This window comes from Sceloporus occidentalis, unplaced genomic scaffold, assembly GCF_023333645.1.
Source record: "Sceloporus occidentalis isolate IW3139 unplaced genomic scaffold, rSceOcc1.0.p SCAF_28, whole genome shotgun sequence".
Lineage (NCBI taxonomy): Eukaryota > Metazoa > Chordata > Lepidosauria > Squamata > Phrynosomatidae > Sceloporus > Sceloporus occidentalis.
The window spans coordinates 3,477,713-3,485,809 of record NW_028317008.1 but is presented as its reverse complement, the minus strand read 5'-3'; positions in this window follow the sequence as shown (position 1 = coordinate 3,485,809).

The following is an 8,097-nucleotide window of genomic DNA, read 5'->3' as shown; positions in this document are numbered from 1 at the left end:
CATACATTAACATTGTTCATATCTAGAAAAGGCTGAGAGGGGGCTTTCATTCAGGGGTATGGCTAGCACTAGTTGGACTTGAGTGGGCAGGAAGTTTGCAGAACCTGGGCAGGGAGTGCCTCTGTTAAATGGACAAATGCTAGTGCGGTCAATAAAACCTTCAATATATTTAAAAAATAGCTTGTCTGCATGAAGTCACAGTGCCATATACCCCATGGTAAGGGCTGGCACCTTGTGGTCCAAGGGCAAGTAAAGCCAAGTGCCCCAAATGGGCTCATTGTGCATGTCCCCCTCCCACAACCCCAGTAACTCACATATGCACTGGCAAACATATTTGCACACACACTTATACATACTCACTAACACACACTTACACACTGCGTTAATAAACACACACTTACAAACACACACATAGACATTCATGCTCACATACAATTACACATATACATGCTAACACACATACATAATCATGCTCACAAACACGTATAAATTCTTGCTCACGCACAGAACCACATTCATGCTAACACACACTTACACATACACACATTCATGCGGACATGTACGTATACACATTCATGCTAACACACAAACTGACTCTCATGCTAATGCACTTATATGTACACATGTAATCTAACATGCATACTCACTTCCACCCTTACCCTCTCACTAAATTACCGTATTTGCTCGATTATAAGACGATCCCGCAAAATCTGAATATTAATTTATGAAAAAAAGAAAAAGCCTGAACAACCCTATAGGAAAAAAGTTTTACCAGTAAATGTTAATTCATGTAAGCACCGGGGACTCAGATGCAGGGGACCTGGATCCTCCTGTGTTATGCCCCCCCAACCTACCGGTGCTTCCCCGCGAGCTGCGGACGGACCCCCGTCCGCCAGCGCCGGAACCCGCGGTAAAGACATCGGGTCTCCGTGAGCTGCGGACGGGTCTCCGTGAGCTGCGGACGGGTCTCCGTGAGCTGTGGACAGACCTCCATCCGCCAGCGACGGGACCCGTGGCGGTGACAGATAGTAGTTGGCAAACCCCAGGAAGCGTTGAAGAGGTTTCAGCCCTATCGGTTGAGGCCATTCTTTGATCGCTTGGACCTTGGTCGGGTCCATCTCGAAATCCTCTGGGGTTATGACATACCCTAGGAACGTCACTTTGCGTACCTCGAAGGAGCATTTTTCTAACTTAGCGTAAAGTCCATGAAGTCACAATCGAGCTAAGACACTGCACACGTGTCTCCGATGAGTCTGGAGGTCAGGAGAGTATATCAGGATGTCGTCCAGGTATACCACTACGAACTGTGGAAGGAAATCTTGAAGACAATCATTAATGAACTCCTGGAAGACTGCCGGGGCATTACATAGTCCGAAGGGCATAACGGTATACTCGTAATGGCCGGACCGAGTGTTGAAGGCGGTCTTCCACTCATCACCGGGTCGAATCCTGACGAGGTTGTACGTCCCTCGCAGGTCCAACTTGGTATATATTTTGGCATCACGCAGTCTGTCAAAAAGTTCGGTGATCAGAGGTATCGGGTACTTACTACGTCAAGTGATCTTGTTGAGACCTCGGTAATCTATACAGGGTCGTAGGTCCCCATCCTTTTTCCATACGAAGAAGAAGCCTGCCCCTGCAGGTGACGTAGATCGCTGAATAAAGCCTCGTTTAAGGCTCTCTGTTAGAATATTCTTTGTCTTGAATATCTAAGCTTCTCCAGTGATCAAACAGCAATCAAGACCACAGCTTCTATGTCTTATTAATAAGGTTTATTCGATAACAAATTATCAATTCATACAATACCAATGCTGGAACAAATGTTGATAAAAGGTACTGTAGGCTAAGTATCTTGGTGAGATGAAGATGAGAGCGTGGAAAGAGCGTGGAAAAAGACCTTGTCCTTGTAGTCATGCCAATTTATACCCCTTTACATTTGGTTAGGGTATACGTAAAGGAATCCTATTGGAACAGTAATAGGATACACCGGCATTCCACAGAAGACCCTCTAAGCTACGTCACTTAATTGATACCATATGTTCCTAGCACTCAAGTTGCATTCAGGCCTAAAATGTGCAGAACAAAATAAAAGTATAAAAATGATTTCTTACACTTCCCCCTGTTTATGGTTATGTACCATAAATAAATGTTTGCTGTCCATTCATACAACATTCGTATCACATTCATATCACATTCAGTGAGTGCAGGAAGATATGTAAACGATAATATTATAAAAAAGAATCTGTGGAAGACTGATGCATCCTACGTCTTAAAGTTTCCCTTAATATCATCTCTCCTTGCTTTATCTTTTCTCGAATAGTTAAATATGATTTTCTTATTCTACATAATAAACATATTTGAAAAATAATACATATAAAAGACACAAATAAAACAATAATAAATGGATGTAACAAAACATTGGTGATAGCGGAGCCAACAGATGATTTTGCCATAATTTCTGTTGACTTAGCAAAGTTTTTCCACCAAGATGTACCTGAGACTATTGACCATTCATGTTCTATGTTTTTGAGTTTACCTTGCTCATGTTGAAATACAATCTGTGCTTCTTTTAATTGTTTTTGCAAGACATTTAAAAATCCTACATCTTTCCTTATCTCATTTGCCCACTTTTGCCATGGAAATTCACTTACTTGTGATAAATTAAACTGTAGTGGCAAAACATTTAATTTTTGAGAATTAATTTGAGAAACATTAATCTGAGTTCCATATATATATATTGCTATTGGATCGCCATCAATACAATACAGACCTTTCGATAATATTTCTGTATGCGTACATTTAGAAAACATTGCTTTAATCAATTCCCCATTAGACATTACCTGTACACATACTCTACCTTTCTCTATAGGCGTTACAAGATCGTTAGATGTTTTCACACTTTGAATTGTACCTGAACATGAGCTCTGGTTATGAAAACATGAATGATATATAGTTTCAGCTTGATAAGACAAACAAATAATTTTGGACACAAAATGTAAACATGCAGACAAATCTAACTGTTCCGGTTCTGACATATCTGTGGAAAAAACAAAATCAGGATACTCTAATTTATAAAATAATAATTGTGTACTACTGACAGGTATTCCCAATACTCTCATCGGGAATAATGTTTCTTCTTTACCTGCCATTGGTATTAAAGATGTACCTTTACACACATCATTACTACATCCTAACCATTTATTTACCCATAAATCAGTATGATTTCGAGCAAATGTAAATTCTTCAGGTAAACTACATAGAATTCCTAGAGGAGTAATACCACCTTGGAATGCTTGTGCCATTATTTTGAAGTCAGTAGAATATTCAATTTGAATTTCCAAGCAAGCTCTGGCTACTTCTGATAAATCAGCATTAGTCATTAAAGCCATGGTTGCTTCCTGGAGATGTTGCACTGCAGGTCCTATCACAGAAGCTGTTTTTATTATCATATTCTCCAAGATTTTGTTTAAACCTTGTTGAATATGTGTTTCTTTACTTCCTATTAACCCTGCAGTTTCCAAATCAGACTTTAGTGTCTTAATATCCATAGTATTAAGTATACTTTCTACTGTATTTACACCTGTTAAAATTCCTTGTATTACATTTCTCTTTTTCCTATTCAAATTTGTATTATTTCTACCAAACCAGTCATCAACACCTCTTTCCATATTTAATAAATATTTTTTGCATTGTGGAAATCTAGATGAAATTTTCCATTCTGATATATTAAAATTCCAAATTATTGTTATAAATTTACCATCTAAAAGGAGAGGTTTGGAATGGAGATAGTTTACCTGAAATGGACTTGATTCTTTAAAAATTTTGTTTTCACACACAGATATTGTTGGTGAGATGACAGTAACATTTACATCTACACATTTCCTTTCAAAATTTTTCAATCTTAAACAACACTGATAATTCCCCTTGTCATTGAGAGTAGGCTGGTCTTTATGATATGTAAATCTCTTCTCAGACCATTCTACTCTACCTACTAGACCTCTATGTATCATACTCGGATTTGCATTAGAAAAACTTCCCAGGAACTCATCACCCTTAATCCATGTCATTAAAGACTCAGGAGATAACACCGACTCAATACTACATGTCAACACTAATTGATCCCTTCCTTCTAGGATCTCTATAGAATTAGGAAATACTTCTATATTAGGAATAATCAAATCTGTTACAGTTATTGCCATTTCCACATTTACAAACTTTGAATCCCTAAATGCTTGTATTTTCCATACTATAGGTGTATTTGATATGTTATTTTGTAGTATTGTTCCTGGTTGCAGAAATTTATACCATACTTGTTCCGTGTATAATACCTTTGTTCTCGTTTCTCCATCTTTAGTTACTGCCAAACCTGGAGTATTTGGTGCTAGATCTCCAGACCAATTTACTATCACATCACCATGTATAACTACACTCAAGTACGCTACTTCATTTATAATATGATCCCAAGACCCAAATTTTTCATCATCTTGTGTGTAGGTCCCTTTAGTCCAACTAAATAAATGTTTAGGCCCTATCGTAACATTTAACCTTACATTACTTTGTCTAGTAAAGTTAATTCTAATGTTACATACTGATAAGTACCCTTTCATTACACCAAAACACACATGACCATTAAAATCATCAATTTCTCTCTTCTTTCTAATAATGTCTGGGAACACTCGAGTTTCGTTAATTTGGCTAGTTAGTTGTCGAATCTGCAGATCTTCAATTTGTGGATCCTCCTTAAAACAGTCAATCATCAGTATTGTCGTCATCAGAACTGCTATAAACAAAAAAGATTGTCTCTTGTTGAATGTCAGATGTCTTTGCCATGATAGACTTTTTAATAATTTGCATTGTCCATTCGATTCTTACATACAACCTAAAAAACACAACAGATATGCAGCATCAAAATCTTAGCTGATACAAAACCTTTATTATTGTAGCACCTCACTATAAAACATGATGTAATGTTCTAATATGATTCTTAAGAAATTGTTTAAAATGATTAACATTAAAGACCGCATCATTTTATCAAATAACCAAATAGCAAATTATAACACATGAATTTGGATCATGAGATGAATTTAAGAATATGGACAATAGTAAATAATTAATACTTCAATTGATTACGGAAAAACATATTTGATCAATACAATACAATACATAGTAATCCTTTTTAGTCATGAAGCAAAACCCTGTTCTCATGAACTAAATTAAGGTTTTGAATCAACCTGAGAAGCAAGAAAGGAAATATCCCTAACTTGTACTTCTGCAAATGATGGACACTATGTAGTTGCAGTTTAACATATACAACATATAACATTGCAGGATCTTAACTTACAGAATAAAACAAAACACAAAACTTTAACATATAACACATCTGATGTTGTTCATATAGTTTTTCTTATAAATAAATTAACTTATTCAAAACATCTTCATAGAAGACAGAGTGCAGGGATACAGTACGAATTAGAGTTAATTGCTATACTAGCTCCCTATATACTGAATCAACATAGATCTACGTATTATAGCTCTCACGACACTTACAACAAACATACTCCTGTGTAGTTCCTGTATTAGGTAAATCTTCTTTATTAACTTCAATCTCCCTGATTTGCCTAATCATTGGAGTGTAAAGTAAATCTCTTTGAGGTGTTACAGCCCTGTTAGTATATACATTTGGATCTGAACTGTAAACAAATCCATTTGATTTTCTTTGCTCTTTTAATTTTTTATTATAGAGAAATTTGCGACATTGTCTTTTAAAATGTCCCAGTTTCTTGCAATAGAAACAGTGAAAAGACTCTTTATTCCAAAACCTGTGTCCCCTGGGATTCTGCATCTGGGTATGTTTAAATTCCTGAGGGGGAGAAGGGGGGTGAATTAAATGTGATCTGTCCTTTCTACCTATATCCTTGCTATTAACCATGTTAACTACAGACACATTCATTTTAACCTTTTCATTTTTGCGTTCCCTTCTGATTTTATCAATAAACGCAGCAGCAGCCTCAAGTGTTTGCATATCCGAAGCAATTGCAATACTAGTAGGATCCAAATATTTAAACTTTTTAACAAACACTTGTATCATAGAAGCAGGACATTCATCATCAGAAATTTTAAAAACTATTCTATATGCCTGCTCAAATCTTAACAAAAAAGAAAATGGATCCTCTGAAATTGTAGGTTTCAGGTTTTCTAGTATGTCAAGTGTTGGATTTTCATTTCCAGTTGTAAACTTAATCAACTGTTGGAGTCTATCCTTATCTGTTCCATGGATGATTTCATCATCCTCCACTATAGGAGTACTTATTGGAGCTACTAATCTTCTACTCATGTATGTAGGCAACCAAATTTTAAATAATCTGTTTCGTTGTTCATTAGCCAAATTATGCTTCTCTGTATTCGATTCAAATACATCTGCATTACCAAATGCATCCAAATTAGAATTATACGGCGGTATTTCTTTAAGTAATTTCATTAATTCGCTTTGTATCTGTAATTTTAATTTTGCTGCTTTATTTCTAAGCTTCTTCCTTTGCAGTTCCTGTTCTGAACTGACCTCTGGTTCATCCTCTACATTTTCTGGAATTAAGCTGTGTCTTTGTCTATCTCCCCTTGTAATTACACAAACTTGTTTCAAATCTTTCTGCAATTTTGTAATTAACAAATTCTTAATTTCTAAGCAATCCGACAAATCAGAAATCTCTTCAGTTAATAAATCACATTTAGGACATTCCTTTTCTATTGCACACACATTGTGCATCTCATTTTTAACCATGTCACTACTCTGTGAATTACTTTGACTAACATCATTATTAGTCAGATTAACACCACCATCAAGTAATGTATTAAAAATCTTAATCATTTTCATTACGTTTCTCAACTTTTGTTTCTCCTTATTCACAGAAAATATCTTTTTGTCTATCTTCTTATTTGCATCTTCACATTGACGCCATAAATCATGCCACAAAGCTGAATCACTAGCCGTATAAGGAACAAACGTAAATTCAAGTTTACTTCCGGAAGACAAAGTATTAATAAAATCCATACTTACCGTAGATCAGTTGCTTGCTCAATCTGCTCTCACTACGATACACGGTTCTGGAATGCTCTTGCTTCTCACCACGTGGTCTGGTAATGGTCTGGTAGTGTCGAATTACACTTTCTTCTGATCACACTGCTAGGTTTTTTTTTTTTTTTAGTCAGATGATCTCTTTGATCTCTTCAGACAACTGCACACTATCCCCCCTTTGTCGGAAGAGGAAAAGTAAAAAACAAACGTGCAGTAAAGGCTCGCCGTAGAAAACTGACTAAAGACTGGCTGGCTCGTCAATTTGTTAGAATATTCTTTGTCTTGAATATCTAAGCTTCTCCAGTGATCAAACAGCAATCAAGACCACAGCTTCTATGTCTTATTAATAAGGTTTATTCGATAACAAATTATCAATTCATACAATACCAATGCTGGAACAAATGTTGATAAAAGGTACTGTAGGCTAAGTATCTTGGTGAGATGAAGATGAGAGCGTGGAAAGAGCGTGGAAAAAGACCTTGTCCTTGTAGTCATGCCAATTTATACCCCTTTACATTTGGTTAGGGTATACGTAAAGGAATCCTATTGGAACAGTAATAGGATACACCGGCATTCCACAGAAGACCCTCTAAGCTACGTCACTTAATTGATACCATATGTTCCTAGCACTCAAGTTGCATTCAGGCCTAAAATGTGCAGAACAAAATAAAAGTATAAAAATGATTTCTTACACTCTCCTCGATATAAGACTCCATACCTCGTGTCTCAGGAATGGATAGTGGGTAGACACGCCCACGAGGAGGCATAGTCCCGGGTAATAAGTTGATAAGACAATCATATGGCCTGTGTGGTGGTAATCTCTCGGCCTCCTTCTTGTCGAAGATGTCTGCGAACTGTTGGTATGGTTCAAGCAGCAACACTGGAGGTTTTGAAGCTGGGGACAAGGAGGCAAGGCAAATCGGTCTGTGGCAATGCTTGATACAATCCTTATCCAATGCCGTGATCTGTTTGGAACTCCAGTCTATGGTGGGGTTAGGAGACTGTAACCACGGAAACCCCCAGAA